The sequence below is a fragment of the Chionomys nivalis genome, chromosome 6 (genome assembly GCF_950005125.1).
Source record: "Chionomys nivalis chromosome 6, mChiNiv1.1, whole genome shotgun sequence".
Taxonomy (NCBI): domain Eukaryota; kingdom Metazoa; phylum Chordata; class Mammalia; order Rodentia; family Cricetidae; genus Chionomys; species Chionomys nivalis.
Window position 1 is genome coordinate 51,106,992 of NC_080091.1, and position 21,944 is coordinate 51,128,935.

The following is a 21,944-nucleotide window of genomic DNA, read 5'->3' on the forward strand; positions in this document are numbered from 1 at the left end:
AGGGATAGAAATATAATGTAAAGTAAATAGAACAAAATATTAAGTAAAAACCCACCCTGTCACTGTCTGTGGCAGTTTATTCCTCCAAATCAATAGAAAAGAACAAGGAACAAACTAGAAAATTGTTAAAATTCTCATCTATGTTTGGAAGAAAGATTCCATACCAAGATCTATCCTTGTAGCCATGTTAACCCCTAAAAATAATGGCATCTTAAAATCTGGCTTCTTATACTCCTGAGACTCAAACTGCGGTTTTATTTGGAGAAATAACTGGCATGAGAGTGCCCCGGAGGTTCTCCAGTGAGGCTGCTCAAATTTGCACATTTAGTCTGAGTTTACAATTTGTTTACAATTCTCCCTTTACGTATTGGCCAGTTTAAGGAAGCAATACAAGAAAATAAAATACGACATGTCCCAGAAAACTGCGCACACACACACACACACACACACACATACACACACACACACACTCCTTATCACAAGTCTTATATTCTGCAATCAAATTGTTCCAACAGCTGCTCAAATTTATACATTTAGACTGAGTATACAATCTGTTTACAATTCTCCCTTTACACATTGTCCAGCATAAAGAAGCAACACAATAAAAAACAGACATATTCCGAAAAACTGCACAAGCACACACATGCGCGCACACACTCACCAAACAATTTTATCACAAGTCTTATATTCTCCAATCAAATTGTTCTAACAGCAAGTACAAGAATACGATAGCTGTTTAGTCAATGAGGTTGGATATCTCAGTTGGTCTTCAGTATATATTAGCATCCTGAAGAAGTAGGCTTTAATACCAGAGAAAGCATGAACTTGTCAGTGAGAGAGAGGGAACGTAGACAAAGTAGGTGCCCTTGGAAAGTGTGGTCGAGATTTAAAGTGGCTCTTCTTACCTCAAATGATTCAATCAAGAAAAGTTCCACACAGGTATTATACCCACATGCCTGAGTTCGAGTTAATTTCAGATGTTGACAACCACGAATAGATACCACAACAGCCAATACTCTGCTCTTTCATCCTTTCCTATTTGGTAATACTTGATGGACACATGTTAGGCTCTGATGTAGTTCAACTTTTTCCATATTGCATTCTCAATATTTTTGTTATGTTTTAGATTAATTTTAATTTTTTGATTACATGTGTTACTGTGTGTTTTGTACACACAGAGGCCAGAAGAGGTTTCTGGAACTTGTTCCTCTGAAACTAGAGTTACAGGCAGAAGCAATCCATCCGATGTGGGTGTTGGAAACCAAACTCGGGGCTTCGTCAAGAGAACCAACTACTCTTAACCACCGAGCCATCTCTCATTCATTGAGCAATTTTTTAAAAATATCTTTTACTTTGACATTTCTTCAGTTGCATGTAAGTGCTTACTTAAGTTGTGTATTGGCTTTAACTATAGATCTGGCAATTTGAAATTTTGTATAAGTCAAATTTTAAATATGCTTCTTATATTTCTATAGATTAATGTATCTTATTTATACTTTTGAATCCATCTGTGATTTTCTTTAAACATTTCAAGCATAGATACTTTATGTTCCTAATGTGGTAATTATATGATTTCAAATTCTGAGATGTATTTTCATGATTTATTTTTTCTATAGAGCATAACTTATTTTTAAAAGGTCATTATATCTTAGGTTATAAATTCATATATATTTATGTGAACTTAATCCTCTGAAATCCTTAGCACTCTTGGCTAAAGTCAAGTTTTTCCCATTGAATGTGCTTTCCTTGCTTCTTAGAAAACTGGAGTTTTGTTGTACCAAACATTTCCCCTGAGACTGAAACATTTTATCCTGAAGGGAATCTCCTTAATAGAGAAGCTTTGCCTCATCATTGGTCTATAGAACCCCATGGTTCTTAACTCTACTTGCCTGAATTTTAAGATACTAAGATATGTCACAGAGAAGATTGTGGTGGTGCATGACTGCAAATTTGTCATTTAGAAGGTAGAGTTAGGGATATCAGTAGTCAGCCTCCATTATGCTCTGAGTTTGGAGCAAAACTAGACTACATGTAATGCCATAGCGAAAATATTTTTAAAAAATTGAAAAACAAGAGCATATAAAACCAGAAGAAATACCTGGAGATAAATGATAACAATCACAACAACAACGATAGACTACAAACATTTTCTGTATTTGTTCTATCATTAGACCTCTTATGAATGTTTAGGAAATAATACAGCCAGGTGATTTGTCCATGAAGGTTTTATAGAAGGTTGTGCCATATTTGCACAATTAGCTACAAATATAAAACTGCTTTTCATACAAAGTAGATGCCAGAGTAAATGAAAAATAGTTCACTCTTTAGAAATGAAGTCTAAAACTATACAAAATATTAAAGCATGTTGTGAGTTTGTACAATTTGGTTTAGTATTTTCCATTCCTCAGGGCAAGCATATAGAATGGGGCCTCACATGGTAAAGAAAGATTAGCATTTTCTAGGCTTTTGAGGTACTTTGGGTCTACAGAGAAAGAGCCTGTGAGGCTGACAAAGGACATAATCTGGGCATCAGGAGGGCATCACAAAGTCTGTGGCAGTATTCAAAGGTGGCCATTTGATGAAAGGGAAGAAGGGACCAACTAGAGAGCTGTAACCATTGAAGTGATAGGTTAAAAATGGCAGCCAGGAGAACAATTCTGGAATTAGTAATAGGCTGAGCGTTTGTCTCTAGGATAAGGGTCTTCCTGATTCTCCTGGATCATCCACAAAGCCATCTAGTGACTCCCCACTGCTGTTAAGGCCATTGAAGCCCTTGTCTGAGGACTAGCCTGAATGAAAGGCAGTTATGATGAACGCAGAGCTTTCTCTCCTGATGGGGCCCCCTGTGCCAGGCTCTCAGAAGACATAAAGCACTTGTTAAGTACTTGGTGAATAGCACCAGTCTCCACAGAGGACGATTTGGGTTCCCATAGAGAAGTCATCAACACAGGGTAAGAATTCATCCAATTATGCCTCACCTCATTGGTCCTATTTACAGGGTAACCCCATGGGGCATGGGCCATGTCTTTCTCTGTATATTGTACGGTGTTGAGGAAACACTTGGCACTCAATAAATACTACACAGAAGCTTGTTTCTTGTTGCTCTCAGCTGCACACTGAGAGCTGATCTGAGGAAGGAATTCCCTTTGAAGTCCTTGTCTTCATACTTTTGATAAACAGTATGGATGCTAGGAGGATGGTGAGAAACACGTAGAGCCCTGAAGCTGGGTTTGATATCCGTAGGAGATAAATGCTACCTTCACAGTTACATGGCTAGGGCCAGGATCCATAGTTGGCGGACCATAAAGAGAAAGATCTTACTTTCATAAATATTGTCTTCTACATTCTTTCAGAGTCATAATTTATGCTTTCAAAAATCCATTAATGCCTTCACCCATCTGTCTTGTTGAGAGGTAGAGCCTTTTAAAGCTGTGATTCATTCTAGGTATTTATGACATTCTCCATGTGTATAGGGAAAAATCAAAGTGTACAGGTGAGTATGAAAGTTGTGGAGAAAACATAAAACAACTTTATGAGAATAAGAAAGGATGGATTTTTTTCATGATAGTTTGTAGTAATTTTAATAGAACTTAGGCACAAATGTTATACATGGCCGTGTGTATCTATTGAAAATGACTTTTTACATCAGAAAATAGTACTATGATTTCATCGAGTGAATTCTCTATAATTTTTATAGGTAATGAGATTTTGAAAGAACAGAATGCTTTACGTGAAATAAAGGAATATAGTTTATATACGGCGCAAACATGATCTGCACATATTCTACAAAGGAGGTATAGTTCTCTTGACATTCTGAGGACATCTCGATGTGTTGTCTTCAACCACGGAGGCAAAGACAGCTCATTTAGGGAGAAACTGCTGCGGCTAAGTAATTGCAGAGTATGAGGTTTTATGAAATATGTTTAATTTAATGTTTAATATACTCATAATTCTCTCACCCAACTCTCCTTCTCCTTCCTTTTTCTCCCACCTTTCTTTTTACCAACCCCAATTAACTTTCTGCCTTCTTTCTTCCTTCCCTTCTTTTTTTCCATTTGAGCAGAAAGCTATTAAAGAGAACATTCAAAGGTTAAAATTTATGTAAGACTTACTCAGTTAACCAATTAGTATCTTCACCTTGTATAACATGCAGATTATAATAAAATACCTTGCAATAGGAATTTAAGAAGGATCATCCCCACTCATTTTTTAGACAACGAACAAGTAAACAAAACAACAAGATAGCTAAATTATTCCCTTAAATGAAAACTTGAAATATCAGAAATATATGTCAAGAACCAATAGGCTGGAGAGTGAGGTAACAGAAGAACGAGGTAAACGATTCTAAAGATGTTTGGGAAAGTCATAAGGAAAAAGATCATATATTCACATAAATCCACACATTCAGTTATTTTGCATGGGGTGATATTCTTCCTAACAGTCCACAGACAATCTAACAAAAACCCTAGTGCAAAGCATGGGAAACCTCCCTATAAGCTGTTGGCTGTGGATTTCCAAAAATGCTACTTAAATCATGCAAGCTATTGCAATTGTCCTTGGTTGCCTCCCAGAACATGAAGATGTATGGATGAGGACACCACACACTGCAGACATAGACTTGGAGGCATCAAGCTGGAACTGACCTGGAGGCCTGTTCCTGAGGACTAGGTCTCACAGTAGTCAGCAGTGCTGTGCAGGCTGCCAAGGGAGGGAAGAAATCAATAGCCCAACTTCCTTGTAAAGCTTATGAGCCACGACCATAAACAGAGCAACAAGATAACCCTAATGGTGCAATACTGGCCCTTTTATCTTGAGGTTAGCCAACAGTTGTCTGATTGGATTTAAGGCTTGTATATCAGGAAAGAATACACACCAGTCACTGTACTGTGGTACTGTAAACACAGCTACATCTTTAAGGCTAGAGAGGATGACATAGATCCTAGAGGAGAATCTACTGTCATTTCCTTAAACCAGTATAATTTCTAACTGTATTCTAAATGCTTATTCTTACACCCACAGATAAGTGTAGCTCTCCGCCCTCATTAAAGAAACGTCTCTTTGCAGCAAATAAAGGCGTCTAGAGAGATCCAAAAGTGATGAAAATGCAAAGAATAAGTCACCTTAATGGTGCCCAGCTCCTAGTTTTAATGCTATACCTAAGGCTCAGGGAACACTGCAGAAGAGGGGGCAGAAAGATTTTAAGAGCCAGAGGTCCAAGACAACTGTTGCTCGATAGTGTCCTCTGTATATGCCAAGGAAGCTGTATCCATGGTATCTCAACAATTTGGTTGCATAAACATGATCTGCACAATAACAACACCAGGTGACATGCCAACATGGATGAGAGAACTCTCAAAGGCCCTACTCCTAGATGAAAAGCTACAAACAACTCATGGATGCTGAGAAAGGGAGAAGCAATCTTTGCTAGGGACAAGCTCTGATAGGTTATCCAATTTCAATTGGTCAGTTCTGAAGAATGTTTATAGGGGAAACACTTAATGGACTCAGCATCTGTCTGTCTGTCTTTCTGTCTGTCTGTCTTATGTATCTATCTATACCTATGTATCTATATCTTTGTATACATATATGCATGTGTAGCAATAAGCAAAAACAGATAGGAAAGAAGTCATGAAGTTGAGAGTAAATGGGGGTAACATGAATGAATTTGGAGTTGAAGAGGGAAGTGTGTAAATGATTTAAATGTGCTCATATATGAAATTCTTAAAACCTAAAAATATAATAAAAATGTGAAGTTAGAAAAAGTGCAGATGAAGACGAGAAGAAATGGAAGATGAAAGAAATGGAAAATTTGCATTGACGTAAATACAAAAATTTAAAACAATAGTTGGAGCTAGAACCTATGAGTTAAAGTCGGTCACTTGAGCACTACCATGTTGTGGGGATGATTGCTAAATATCTTAGATTATGCTGCTGTAGCAAAATACCTGAAATTGAGTAATTCATTAAAAAAAAACCCAAAATTTAATCTCTCCTAGGTCTAGAGGTAGGATTCCATGATAAGGTACCAACCAGTTCAATGTCTAGTCTCTTCTTCCAAGATAACTCTTAATTGCTGCAGCCTCCAGGGAGGACAAATGCAGTGCCCTCTGATGCAGAAGGGTCAAGGTTGAATAGGTTGCAAACTAGTCACCTCCCTCTCCTTATAAATCATATTAATCAACCCAAGAAGGCAACACTATCAATTCCCCAAATATCTTTCCTCTTAATACCATCAAGATGAGAGTTACATTTCCATATGCTTCAGATGGACATCCAGACCATCTCTAATGTACAGGTGCTAAGGAAGAGCAATAACTCATTCAAATGTGAGCAATGTTCTATAACTGCAGTCAATACCCACATTCAGTTTATCTTTTGACATATTACTGAGCTTACACAAGGTAAGAATGAGCTACCAGGGAATCTGGAGTTGAAGGAAAATGACATTCTCTGAACTTAATGCTTTTAGTTTCTAAAGTATTGGGGCGTTATTTTCTGAGACATCTAAGGTTTAACAAGCCAGCTACAAATCTGGCATTTGACTGCATTTGTAGTAAATGCTAAAGAGCAGAAGGGAAGAATACTAAGAGCATGTGGCAAAGGGAAACCTGGCTTTCTATCGTGCAGGGGTTGAAAAAGAATGAAACTTCATAGAATACTTGAATAGAAGGGAGTTGGGTCCAGGAACAATTAGAAAAAGGGTGTCAGACATACAAGGTGGTTCTGTTGGGAAAAGCAGTGCTTCCACGCAAGTCTGATGGACTGATCTCTGGGCAGGAAAGAATAGACTTCCGACTTTAGAAAGTCATAGTTACATAGAAATCCATTGATTAAATGTTCCATCTCAGAAGGAAGCCTTTGAAGACTCAGAGTGTTATAATAGGAGGCTCATGAATGTTCAAGAAATAAACAACTCGAAAACACCAGAAATGTTCAGAAACTGACCAAATGCACTAGGCCTTTCCATCCCCAACTGTATGTAACCAGTTAGTACTACTGAGAGACACTCAGGCAAGACAAACTGCCTGGAAGAGGCCTGGGCCAACTGAGCTGCCTTGAAAAGACATTCTTAACACAGTGGTTCTCAACCCTCCTAATGCTATGACCCTGTAGTACAGTTCCTGATGTTGTGGTGACCCCCAACCATAAAATTTTGTCATTGCCGTTTCATAACTGTAGTTTTGCTACTGTTATGAATCATAATGCAAATGCCATGGTTTCTAATGGTTCTAGGTGCCCCTGTAAAAGGGTTCTTTGACAGCCAAAGGGATCACAACCCACAGGTTAAGAAAACACTGATCTTGCTTTAATCTGCCCAGCTGTGCACTAAGCTCTAGATTTCCACTTTTGTTGTCTGATCTGGAATGGAAATTAGTAGTGCAGTGTTTTTGCATCATTTCTGTTCCTCACTCATACTCCTAAAGTAACCACAATTAAACTTGCCATTGCTTTATCAAGTTGGACTTTGATGATACCCTTTGGCCTGCCATTGGTTCCCTATGGTTACTCACATTTCCCCAGAAAGAGCATCATAGAGAAGTTGCCTTCTTACTTCCACTTGTATCCTGTGGTAGACAAACAAACACATACTAAATTAACTTTAAAATATGTGGGATGAATATACTGTAGAAGAATCACAGTGGCATGTTATTTTGGGGAGTGCTAAGAAGCCCCCCAAAATGAGAACTCAGGACATAGGTGGGAAGGTGACAATTCATTAGAGAGGTGAATTCTTTTAGCTTTGTTAAGGTAGGGTCTTCCACCAATAAAAACAAGACCCTAAAAATCATTAGGTATAAAATTGGAATCACAAGGTTTACTTTGTGTGCAATTATACCTGGAACAAATTGTAGAGTATGGTGTGCAAAGGAGTGAAGTCATATGTAGGGAGATGTGTTAGAAAGCAGTCATATAGCATTCCTTCCATAGTGGACTAAGCACTAAATAAACACAAAGGATACAGGAAGACAAATAATTATGTGCGTTTCCTTCAAGGTTCTTTTTCACACCTCTTTTTCCATCCTGATGTACTGGACTGGACATTATGAAATTCCTGCAACACTTTTGTCTTCTTTAGAATATCCTAAAGCAGGTGAAGTTTGTAGTTATGCTCCCATCCCTTTAGTCAACACTTGAATATTAGATATCTCTCATCAGACCTGTTCTATAAGCATGTCATTCTATTGCGTCTTGGTGTAGGAGGTCCTTCTATCTATGTGTTGCTTTCATTGGTTAATTAATATAGGGCTTAACATAGATAGGGCAGGGTAGACAGAACTGAATTCTGGGAGGAAGAAAGCAGGGTCAGAGATTGCCACCAAGGAGCTGCCAGGTCAGAATCTTTCCCTGTAAGCCACTACCTCATGGTGACATACAGATTATTAGAAATGGGTTGAATCAAGATGTGAGAGTTAGTCAATAAGAGGCTAGAGCTTATGGACCAAGCAGTAATTTAATTAATACAATTACTGGGTGGTTATTTTGGGGGTTAAGCTAGCTGGGCAGTGGGATGCATCCCACCCTCCTACTACAGAGGCTTTGTGAAGAACACAGAGATGACTTTCCAAAGAGAAACTGAAAGGCAGGGCATCACTATCAGAAAAAGCTTTGAATCTCTTTATCAAGGAAAAAAAAAAAGATACCTTCTGTAAAACCCTTGTTACTCAAAGACAAGTGCTGGCCTGAATTTACCCTACAATTTAGAGTAGTATAGACCATACATGAATTCTTTGAGACAACATAATTATTTTAGCATCCTTAATTCCATAGGCAAACATTCTACTAAAGTTCAATATTAGAGAGAAAAAATAAAAAGAATTTGTAATTTTCCAATTGGAAACAGATTAATCTCCTTGTTTTTAAGTAAAAGGCTGTTTGGAGTTCATTGTACCACTTATTAATTTGTTAATTATTTATCAGAATTATTTATCTATAATATATATGTGCATTATGTATGATTCAGGGGTAAAGAAAATAAGCACCATGCTTACCTGCATGGAGTTGGAAGAAATTGAATAAAATTATTTAATCATTTAATGGTGTTTATTGGCTGCTAGGTAAATAAAAATATGAAGTAGGGACTGTGTTTATATACGTAAACATAGAACATATTATCCATTAATGGATATAAGATGTACCACTTGTGGAGAAAGATGACACCTAGAAATGCAAGCTAAGAGTAATCTAAGCCAACAATGGCAGGGAATTCTGAAGAACCAAAAGAGAAAATGACAGCCGCTCTAAGAGACTTGCCCTAGACATTTTGGTTGGTTGAGATTTGCATAATGATGAGAATATACATGTGGTAACTGACTGAAAACATGGTTCTTGAATACAGAATAACACAAAATAACACTCATGCAAAGGTATGAATAGACATAGGACACTGTGAGAGGTGGTTATTTGAAGATGAAATACATGCGTATATTGTGTCCTGGGGTGGGGCTGTGCTGGGAGATGGAATTCAGCTCATAAAAGAGCTGCAAGGCCTAACTTAGGATTTTGAAGCTTGCATCAAATGAAAAACGTTGGAATATTTGAAGTGTAGAGTACATATAAGCTATTATCAATTATTTAGTTACTCTATACATTAGGTGGTGAATAGACTTTGAGGGAAAGGTGAAGAGGGTATGGCATAAGGAGGACATTCTAGGACAATGCCAGGGCTCCTTGGATCATAGCTTGGCAATAAGGGTGAAGGCACAGAGATACTCTGTTAGCTATTTTGAACTTAGAACTATAGTAAGAGTAATGATTTCTTTGCAAAAATGATGTGTGTTTGTGACTCGTTTTATAAATTTTTATTCACTTGGCATACCAACCCCTCCCTCCACTACTCCCCATCATCCACCTTTCCCCATCCCCCATCCACTCTTCAGAGAGGGTAAGTCTTCCCATGGGGAGTCAACAAAGCCTGGCATATTAAGTTGAGGCAGGACCAAGTCTCTTCCCCATGAATCAAGGTTGAGCATACTATCCAACCATAGGGAATGCGTCCCCCAAAGTTAGTTCATTCTCTAGGGATAAATCCTGGTTACACTCACAAAAAGACCAAGTGACACAGACGTCACTCACATGCAGAGGGTCTAGTTTAGTCCCATGCAGATTCCCCAGCTGTCAGTCCAGAGTCTTTGAGTTTCCACTGGCTCAGGTCAGCCATCTCTGTGGGTTTTTCCATCATGATCTTGATCCCCTTCCTCATATAATTCCCCCTCCCTCTCTTTAGCTGGACTCCAGGAGTTCAGTCCAGTGCTTGGCTGTGGATCTCTGCATTGCTCCAATAAGTTACTGGAGGGAGGTTCTATGAGGACATTCAGAGTAGTCATCAGTTCCTGGTTGTTTCCCTAGACTCAAGTTTCTCCATAACTTCATAATGCCTCCTTCTTCTTTTTTTCTATTTATTTATTTATTAAAGATTTCTGCCTCCTCCCCACCACCACCTCCCATTTCCCTCCCCCTCCCTCGATCAAGTCCCCCTCCCTCGTCAGCCCAAAGATCAATCAGGGTTCCCTGTCCTGTGCGAAGACCAAGGACCACCCACCTCCATCCAGGTCTAGTAAGGTGAGCATCCAAACTGCCTAGACTCCCACAAAGCCAGTACGTGCAGTAGGATCAAAAACCCATTGCCATTGTTCTTGAGTTCTCAGTAGTCCTCATTGTCCACTATGTTCTGCAAGTCCGGTTTTATTCCATACTTTTTCAGACCCGGGCCATCTGGCCTTGGTGAGTTCCCGATAGAACATCCCCATTGTCTCAGTGTGTGGGTGCACTGAGTGAGGTAAGCCAGACCCAAAAAGAGGAACATGGGATGTACTCACTCATATTTGGTTTCTAGCCATAAATAAAGGACATTGAGCCTATAATTCGTGCCTCCTTCTATCAAGATGTCTCTTTCATTGTTCTCCAACTTTGTCTCTCCTCCAACTCTACCATCCTGTTTCCTCATGTTCTTATCCTCCTTCCCTTCCCTCCTTTCCCCACACTCCTGCCTCCAGTTTACCCAGGAGATCTTATCTATTTCCCATCTTAGAGTGATCCATGTGTCCCTCTTAGTGTCCTTCTTGTTACCCAGCTTCTCTGGGTCTATGGACTGTAGCCTGGTTATCCTTTGCTTTACATCTAATATTTACTTATGAGTGAGTACATATCATGCTTATTTTTCTTGCCTCAAACAGCAGCCTACATAATAGAAAAATATCTTCACCAACCCACATTTGACAGAGGACTGATCTCCAAACTATATAAAGAACTCAAGAAGCGAGATATTAAAATACCAAACAAGCCAATTAATAATTGTAGTTCATATCTAAAGAGAAAATTCTCAACAGAAAATTCCCAAATGGCCTTAAGACATTTAAGGATTTGCTCAACATCCTTAGTCATCAGGGAAATACAAATAAAAATGACTCTGAGATACCACCTTACACCTGTCAGAATGGTTAAGATCAAAAACACTAATAAAAGCTAAAGATCTTGAGTGAGATTATTCTGGACTACCCAGGTAAAACAAGTAGAATGGCAAGGGTCTATAGTGGGATTCCAGAGTGAAAGCTAGACATACAGCTAAGAAGGGGTGAACATACATTAAAGTACACTTTGAGCACAGATGGGAGATCACGTACCAGAGAGCTCAGGTTTCCCTTGTAAGTCGGGAAGACAACAATATGAAGTCCTCCTAGAGAGCCCCCTAGAAGCAGAAGAAGTCTGAGGACACCTCCAGTTTTGACCTGTTAAGACTCAAGTTGTCCTTCCCACCACCTACTGAGCTGCAAAACAACCAAATCATGTTATTTTTAACCTAATAAAATTTTGGTAACTTACGACAATAAGGAATGTATATGCCGGTAAATTGGATGGTGAAAAATAGGGATGGGTGGTAAACTGATGTAGTGGGTTTAAATGCAAAAAGGTTTTGATTATTTTTAAATGAAAAAATTTGAACATTTTCTACAGTGAAGAATGTAACAGAGCTAACCCAGAAGGTAAAAGAGAAGAAATGAGATATGTCTTCATTGGCTATTTCCCACAAAGGAAGGCCTTCTGGAGAAAGATGTCTTCAAATGGAATTTGTCCTGAAGAGAAAGTAGGTAGTCATAGAGACTGAAAGAAATAAGGGCATTGAGGGGGTGACTTCTGTTCTTCCTCTTGAGAAACTGTATAAGTGTTGTTGCTGATTTGGACTAGGGCTGTTAGAAGCACTGGTCTTTAAATGAATTTGTAGGCTTATACATTATACTTAATCTTCTCCAAAAATTAAGCACTCTATGCAAATAAAATAATTTCCCTTTCTTATAACCTTACTTCTTCCCGTACTCTAAACATCCACATTAAAAATTCAATAAAGAACCATTTAATCAGGTGAGAGTTAGATTTGTCTTCCCTGTAGAAATTATTGAAGAAGAATTTCACTGTTTCTGTACACACATTTATGAGAAGAAGCAAAGAGGGTCCTCGTCCTCTAAATTATATATCCTAGAGAAAATATTTAATAAACTTTCACATCTCTAAATAATTGTTTTCCCCAGAAATTCAAATACCAAAAGGATGACTTGAACAAAATGTAACTATATTCTGTATCACAAGCCATCATTTACCTCTGTACTTAACAAGCTGTAGACTTCAGAGACATTTCATAATAGCTACACAGCCTTCCCTCTCAGAAAATATCTGTCAATGGAAGAAGAAAAGGCATGCTAGTCTGAAAACTGTGAATGATTTATGCTACCTCCAGGGGATGCCAGATCAAGGGTATGTAGGGAGTGGTCCTTGTGGGCACCAAAGCTCCCTGCTAAAAATCTAGTGCTACTAATGCATGTTTCACTGGTATCCAGAGTCCCTAATGGACTGACTTGTTGATCTTTCCCGTGTCTTCTACACATATCCCTACAGTTATTGATAATAATACAGAGATATTTGAATCTCTGATTCTCCCTCTGGAACTATCTCTATTTAGCACGGTGTTCAAGTCAACAAGAACTGCAGTGCTGTTTAGCAGCAAATTAATAGAACAAATGCTTGGGACCACAAGGCTATAGGAGAGGTCCTCTGTGGCTAGTCATCAAACCGATCAACTAACAGTCATTGACTATTGGATTTGGGAGGAGCCGTGCACTCGTGTTGATAAAGAACCTGACTTACAGCCTATGTGTTGATCACTAACATACAAAAGGGTGACCAGTGAATTTATCTTTGAAATTTTTTTACTTTGAAACTATGTTATAGTCATCTTCTCTTCCATAAAATTTTTGACTTCTTAATGAAAATGATTACCTTGTTGTTTTAAAATAAATTTTTGTAAGAATCAGAAAGAAAATCTTTCCAATGTGATATAGTTTTAAATTATAATAAAAACAGGCTATCTTAAAGCCTTCCTGTAACATGACATCATAGTAGAAAAGTTGATTGAATGTACCCAGGAGAACTGCTTACTCTTTTAAGACACCTATAAATGACCATGGATTGTAATGACAAGGATGCCCTTTTCTGAAAACTATGTATACAGATAGCAACTGTGTAAGGAGGGAGTGCATTGTTCATTTGAGAGTCGAAAGGCAGGAACACTGAAATCTCCTCTGTAGAGAGGTAGCCAGACATTTCCATTGCTCTACATAGAGAGTGGATTGTGGTCTGTGAAGGGGCACCAAAGGCATTCTGCCCAAGTCCAGCCTTTCCTCATTGATGGTTTATGGGGCTTGCAATGTCAAGATCCATGAATTTCAGGGACTGTGTTTGTCCTTGGATCAAATTTGGAAGCAGCTTTTGATCAGTGAAGTGAAACAATTAATTATAGACATAATGCTAGTAAAAGTCCTTCCACAGTCAGCTAAAGGAGAAAGGGAGCCAGAAAATAAAGATCATCCCTGGCAGAACCTCATCTTCTGGCTGTCTGGATCCAATCCTGTTTGGCTAAGGCAACAGCAACTCGCTAAGTTGCCAGTGAAAGGCACAGTTGTTAGATCTTCTCAGACAGTGGTTGTATGAGGCTCTGGAGGTGGTGGAGGGGCAGCTGGTGGTAGAGGGAGGTCAAAAGGATTGGAGGGGAATGCAAAATTTCGCTCTGTTCATCTGCATTTGATTGCTTTGTGCCCTGAAGCACATGATTTAATTATTTTCATCATTGCTTCAGCTTCCTCAGCTACTAATCTCATTGAGGGCAATAAAATTATTCAGCCTTTGCAAAAAATGCAGCCATAATAATTTTTGACTCAGTGAATACTCAAGGCTATAAAACCAGCTTCATGGATGACCACATCCAATTGAAAACACCAACCTAGGGTTTCCTTAACAGTCAAAGTAAAACACAACCGTACAAAAGATGGATGTACCCTGATTATGTTTTGCATAATGGGCACTCACTCGCTGCTTGCGATTGGCATTTGCCATCTTAGATCCACAGGAGGATCTGCAAAGGGATTATCTTCCTCAAGAAAGCTGGCTCCAGAAATCCCCAAATCTGTGTGTTAAACTGACATGGTAAACTCTGTAAGGTAGGAACAGGCATAGAGCTGGACAGTGGCTTCTCTAAGTATATGAAGTCCCAGCAAGAGCAAATCAAAGGCAAGAACTACAGTGAGAAGGGTTACAAGTGTTGCAAAGTATAGGGACTTCTGAGCACTGACCAGCATTTGTGAAAGAAGAATGAGGGAGGTTGTTAGGGAGGAAGCAGAGGACCCAGGGTGCCTCTGAAAGTATCTTTGTACAGCTGCAGCAAAAAGTACAGGTAGTCTGAGGTCCATCCCTCTGAGCATGCAGATGTTTTTTAACATATGCATGCATGCATATATGTGTATGTTCTAATGCAACCTCTGCTATTTCTGCAATTTCTTTTTTAAAAGTATTTCCCAACTCCAGATCTTGTCTCGCAGTACAGTTTTTATGTGGAAAACATTGACCTACAGCATCAGAATGGCAGCTGCTTAAAGCGAATGAGTGGGGCTGATCAGCAACAATTGTTCATTTACTTTGTAATCTACTTATCTTATGTGTTTCTTTTATGGTTGATCGCTAACTTCCTTCAGCTCTTGATGTTGCAAGGATTTAGATGATGCTATTTGACATTGTGTTGGCTCTTTTGGGCCAAAAGGATTATGCTGAAGAGATGGAACTGGAAACCAGGAGTGTATGTGCTGGTGAGATGGAGAATTTCATTTTGTGGATATGTTTAATTAAAATGTGGCATTATTAGTAAGAACTGTTTCACCCACATAAAAGTACATAGGAATGCACGTGGTCCCAGGGTGTTGACCAGAAGAGATCAATAAAGAATTAATGTCCTTCCTCTGGGACTGCTGGATTTTGAACAATATTGTGGGCAGAATAGTTTTTTTGTTAAACAGGCTGAAGATTCATGGTTGACCCCCTATTTGCAAAGTAGTGGTTGAGGGATTTTAGGCTATTCCCAGTTACATACTTTCACTTGAAATATATTTGTTTCCACAAACTAGGAAAACTCTAAATAGCCAACATAATATGACTTTACCTTTTGAATCTACAAAGTCTAGCTGGGGGCACACCAATACTTTAGGGCATTTGGGCTGCTGATGGGATGTGTGATAGAGGTGGAACAGGTGTCAGCCTTGAGTAACATGGTGTTCAATCTTTATTTTACCTCTTACCAGTTATGTGACCTTGGACAAATGACTTTATCTTACTGATCTAGATTTTCCTTATCTTATAGAATTAATAACTCTTTCCCAGAGGTGCCCTGAAGATTAAATGGGGTGAAGCATATTAAGTGCCTCTCACAGTATGTGGGCTTGACTAAATGCACTATTAATTTGAACCTACCCACCAGCTTGCCTGAGATGGTAAGGACAAATTCAATTCTTGGTTATGGGTTGGATGGATGATCTTTAAGTAACTTGTCCACCCTAAGACTCTGTGACAGGAAGGTTACCAAATGTTTAGGAACAGTGAGAAGCAGGCCACTGTCTCTGCCTGCTCTCCTGTGAATCATTACATGGCAGGAAGCTCAAGTCATCTGACCTCTCAGGGCTTGGTATTTTTCAAGTGTTAATGGGATGTTCCCATTTATGTGATAATGATCAAGAATGATTGCTGATATTTTAAAATAAAGGGCACTATATGTTCATAAGTAATTAATCAATGTATTTTTGTCACATAGGATGTGACAAAATACAAAGGATAATATAATTTATACTTTATATTCTAAGGCATATGTTCAAGTTCTGATTCTTCCACTTAGCTGGTGACTTAATCTCTTCAATTTTTGCTTCTTATATTAAAAATGAGCATGATGGTCTCAACCCATTAGGTCTTACGGAAAACAAATGGAATAAGCACATATAAAGTACCTTGGCAAAGTTTCAGTCAGTGAAAACAATTATAATATTAAAGGAATCAAATAGCAAAACAACACTTAATTGACTAATTCATAATAGACATTAGAAATTACTTATTTTTAGTCATGTTAGCGTCTCAGTAATGTATATAATTAGTACTCAGTATATCGCTGTTTCTATTTCTTTTCTTTCCTTCCCATTGGAATAGTATTCTAATAATTTTAAGTAAAGGGCCAGACAGCAAATATTTCTGTCCTAGTTTGTTTTGTGTTGCTAATAAACCCTACCACACATGTTGGGAAAGTACAGAGCATAATTGGCTTACATTTCCATGTCTTAATATATCATTGAAGAAAGTCAGGGCATCAACTGAAGCCGAAGCCACAGGGAACTCATACTTACTGGCTTGTTTTTGTTGCTTTCTCAGCTTGTTTTCTTATACAACCAAGGACCATCTTCGCAGATGTGGCATTGCCATAGTGGGCTGGTACCTCACACATCAATCATTAACCAAGAAAATGCTACACAGATGTGCCCAATATGATGTAGGCAATTCCTCAACTGAGGTTACTTTTTCCACAGTGACTTGAATTTGTATCTAGTTGTTCTAAACTAGTACAACATGTTTTTTGGTGTGTGTGTGTGTTGTTGTTGTTATCTATTTCATTTAGTAAACTTATTGATTTAGTAGGTACTAATCTCTAATATACCTTGTTGTATACAATCCATAGAATGATTTACAGTAACCATGTTTGAAAGTGTTTGCTAAGTATATAGCGAGTAAAAATGAAAAAATGAATAGTGAGTAACAGAGAGAGGCAGCATGTAGATATCAAAATATTATCAAATTGGGCACTCAAAATATTCAACAGCTATAAATGCAGATGCCCAACTGAAACAGCAAACAAAAAATAACATCATCAAATAACAGGTTTCCACACACTTTTAGAAGAAGTTGTTTGGGGAAACTCACTGAAGCAGCCAACTGAAGTTCCTGCTGGAGAGTCTCGGGTGGGGCAGAGAAGTACCTCAAAGAGACTGCCAAGAAAGAGAACAAGTAGCAGCAGATAGGTAACATCATCAAATCAGCTGGAGAAGCTGAGTCAGTACAGTTACACAGAGTTCTTCATTGAGTTTCAGAGTGTTGTCAATCCTTTTCGTGGATGAACTTCTGTGTCTGCACATCCAGCTTCCTTTTCCCATGGTAGACAGTTTTACATCAGAAGATAAACATCAGTGATCTCTGTTGGCAATGACTTACCTTTGCTTTCGAGGTTAAGATGTTCACACTCATTCTGTTTTACTACTCTTTCTTCTCCTAGTGACAGAGTTATTGGGGTTACAACCAATTCCCAGAAAAAGGGTTTGAGGAGTCCTGAAATAAAAGTCTAGAGTCTGGGACAGCAGAACCCTCATTGCTCCTAGAGTTCACTTGCAACAAACTTAAACAACACTTTACAACTTTTCAATACAGTATATATTACACACCATAAGGCATCTTTTCCAAACTATATTAAATAGAGGGATATGTCCTGGGAATCAGATAATGAGTTAAAAAATAATGAGGGAAAATATAAATATACAAAATCTGGGAATAAGTAGAGTAAGTCCAGTAGTTAAAATTTCTCAGTTGTTTCTAATTCTACTTTATGAGCCATTTGTGAAAATCAGTTCACCAAGAACTTATTTCAGGTGGGCGTGGTGATAAATGCCGGTAATTCCAAGTCCCAAGAGGCTGGAGTAGGAATATCATAGCAGGTTTGTTTGGGCCCTGTCAAATAATGAGTTCAAGTCTAGTTAGGCTACATCACAAGATCCTGCCTTCAAATAGATAGATGATAGATAGATAGATAGATAGATAGATAGATAGATAGATAGATAGATAGATAGAAAGGCAAAATTGTGAAATCTTTTGCCTCATTCTTTGAATTTGTTTCTGGGTTTTGGTCTTAAAATTTACTTTGGTCTATAAATGTTGTCTGGGTTTCTGCCCTGCCCAGTTCCCACAATTGTTATGTCTCAAAGAAATAGCACACCTTAGTTATAAACTGATTGGCCCATTAGCTCAGGCTTCTTATTAACTCTTAAAACTTACATTAGCCCATCATTCTTATCTGTGTTAGCCACATGGCTCAGTATCTTTTTCAGCAGTGCAGTCACATCTTGCTTCTTCTGTGTCTGGACAGGACCACAGAGGGAGCTTCTCTCTTCCCAGAATTCTCCTGTTCTCATTGATCTGCTTCTACTTCCTGTCTGGTTGTCCCACCTATACTTCCTGCCTGGCTACTGGCCAATCAAGGTTTATTTAAAACATAATTGACAGAATACAGACCATTCTCCCACACCATATAAAGAAGAAGGAAAATATGGTATGGAGGAAGGGGTAAATTTCAGCTCTAAATCACAGTTGAAGAATCATGTTGAACAAGTGTATTTGGCTTTGGCTTTATTCAAAATAAGGAACCATGATTGTCCTTGCCTGCCAAATACCATCACTATCAAAGATATGACATTTCTCTTGGCTAGTCAAAATACAATTCTGACTCACAAACTTAAGAGATGTCATGATACATCGTTTTACTTTTGAAACTAGACCACTTTAGTTTTCCCAGTTGGGTCTTATGAGTATGCACCTCTCAGTGAACTTGACATTTCTTACTTTGTTTTAGGGTACCTCTAGGGTACTGTCACTTTGCTTTGATTTCATTTTTTCCTGAGTTTTTTAGGATTCAAGTTTGCTCTGCTTTATCACATTTCAGGTATTATACATGATCAACAGACTAACCCACTGCCCTAACAATTGCTTGTGGTTAAGGCACTGTCTAGTCAGAACTACTCCCTGCTTCAACACGAATGTCTCATATAAAAAGCTTTTTTTTTTTTTTTTTTTTTTTTTTTTTCAGAATAGATGACCGGTATTTTCTTCTTCTTTGTAGACTCCAATGCTCCTGTACAGCAGAGTCACAGCATTGATGTATCTACTCAGATGACTATCATTCTAGGAGTTGAGGCCTTTACTCATGTAGTTTATAAGGAATCTATACACAGAAGAGCTTGCTTGTGGATTGACTATAACAAACATTCACCACATACTGCTATGTTGGTGCCACTGCAGCATGAGATATAATTACTGCCAGTATACCAGTGAAATCACCACAAGGCTCAATTGAAAAAACCATAACCATAACCAAACTTTAGTAACTAAGATTTATGGATTTCTTGTTAGAAAATATAGATTATTTTTATGATTAAAAAGGAAATCACCTAGGAAATTCTGCAAGATTCAGAACAAAATACTGAAGTATATTATAATACATGCATGATATTATAAACTATTATTTCCCTCAAGTATTTTGTACACGAATAGCACAATGCATATATATTCATATATGTACTATACCTTTATTTACTCAAAACCTACAAAATACATACCTCTCTGCTATATCCTATTATATTAATGCTCTTTGTGGACATTTTCCTGGCATCATGTCTTTCAACATTATGAGTAAGCTCTCATTTACTTAATTCTTCATGTGTTTATGTTTAGATTAATTTTATTCATTTTTTATCATTCCCAAGACACTATGAATCATTTCCACACCTTTGTGTTTGTTCCATATGTATTTATCTTTTTTAAAGTCTAGGCTACAGAAATGCCATGACTGGCTACAAACTTATGAGATTACAATAGTTAATTTCATGTATATATTATTATTCTTTTAAGAGTTTAATAATTCTATTAAGTTGTGATTGAAGTTTAATCTAATAAGTTTATGATTGAAACAACATGAAATGACTTATAAATTGCTATGGGAGTACATTCTGCTGCTTCAACCGATAGCCTTTAAGATACCAGCCCACTTGGGCATGGTCGCTTATACTGTAAAAAGCAGTGCCCACTCTCTTGCTTCTAGCTCCCACTTCTGGCTGCTAGACTCTGTTCCTGTTCGATAGGATAATAATTTGTTGTATAGGATAATAATTTGTAAGTTTTCCCCTTAAATAATATTTATTATCCATATGTCCAACGTGTGGACAACTGCATCCACATAAAGCCCGAGAGAGCTTAGGAAGTAATTCTAGACATAAAATAATAGAGTTAAGTATGGCTTATTGATAGCAGCATTTTCTCAGGTGGGCTCTGCTTGCTAAAGGCAAGTACTCTCATTTAAGAGAGGCTTCCTGACTCAGCTTTAGCTGTAAAACCTTGCAGCTCTTTAAGAGGTACTACCAAGAAACACTTAAATGGTGGGGATGAAAAGATGACTGCATGCTTTTTGGTTTTCAGCTGTAGTAGGAAAAAAGCCATGCCATTTTAAAATACTGGCTTTTTGGGATGATTTGCCAGTGCAAACTCTCTTTTGGGCAGGAGGTTCAGCTACAGAATATTTGAGTGTGGTTTGTGAGCAGACTGTTGCAGCTTGGTTGGTCGCAGGAACCTTGAAATGCCATAGAGTTGTGGCAATAAACACAGCTCTGGCCAGTACCTCCACCATGAGGCTGAAATCTCAGAAAGCTAAGGAATGGGCTGAATCCCACTGACAAAGTCACAGCTTTAATCTTAACCATATTGCTTTGCAAATTAAAGACTCATGTGGTCAGAAAAAGAGAGCTATACAGTAAAGATAGATTCAAAGACAAAGAAAACCTCTAAATAGTTTACAGTGTGTTTATAAATATATGCAGCTTTGGGAAAAAAAGAAAAAAGGTTAAAGTCCTTAAAATAAAAAAGAAAGAAAGTAGTTGAGTGTGGTGGCACACACCTTTAATCCCCGCACTTGGGAGGCAGAGACAGGCACATCTCTATGAGTTCAAGGACAGCCTCATCTACAGAGTGAGTTCCAGAACAAAGATACACAGAAACTCTGTCTCAAAAAGCCAAAAATTAAAAATAAATGAAATAGTTTAAAATAAAGCCATGTAAAGATGGAAAACACACAGAAAATCTGGATACTGTATATTATTATGTTCTCTTTGAATTGTTTGAATTCTGAGGAAGGAGCAACAGCTGCCAAAAGGTATTTGTTTATAAATGCTGCTGAATTAATCTAATAATGGTATTTTGAAAATTCCTTAACTTCAAAATTGAAGTTAAAAGGTATGATACTTTAGAGAAGAGTTTTTTATTTTTATTTTTTTTACCCAGAAAATAAGAGGCTGTAGATTCATTCTGAGTTAAGAAAAATCAGGTTTGATCAAGGAAGACCACCTGAGAAATCTCCAGTAGGAAGAGATGGCCCAGATATCTGAGTTCTACCTACAGAACAGATTCAAGACTGCTGCCTGAGAAAATGAAGCCTCACAGGATACTCCAGTCATTACTTGATCATAATTCTAAATTTTCTTTAGGTTTCTATAAGATTATAAGTACCCCCAACCAGCAGGAAGTAGCTTGGAAAACTACACCCACATTCTAAAAAATGGACTATGGATATTTTCCTTTGTTTAGAATATTGGTTACAAGTTTTTATGGATAATGGTCAGGAGAAAAACTCACAAAGGATATTAGATTCAGACTTCTTGCTTTTTTGTAAAAAAAAAATTGGGGGGAGAGTGCTGTGGGACAATGGTTTTTACTCTGTCAATTATATCTTAATAAAACGTTGTTTGACCAGCAGCCAGGCAGGAAGTATAGTAGGAAAA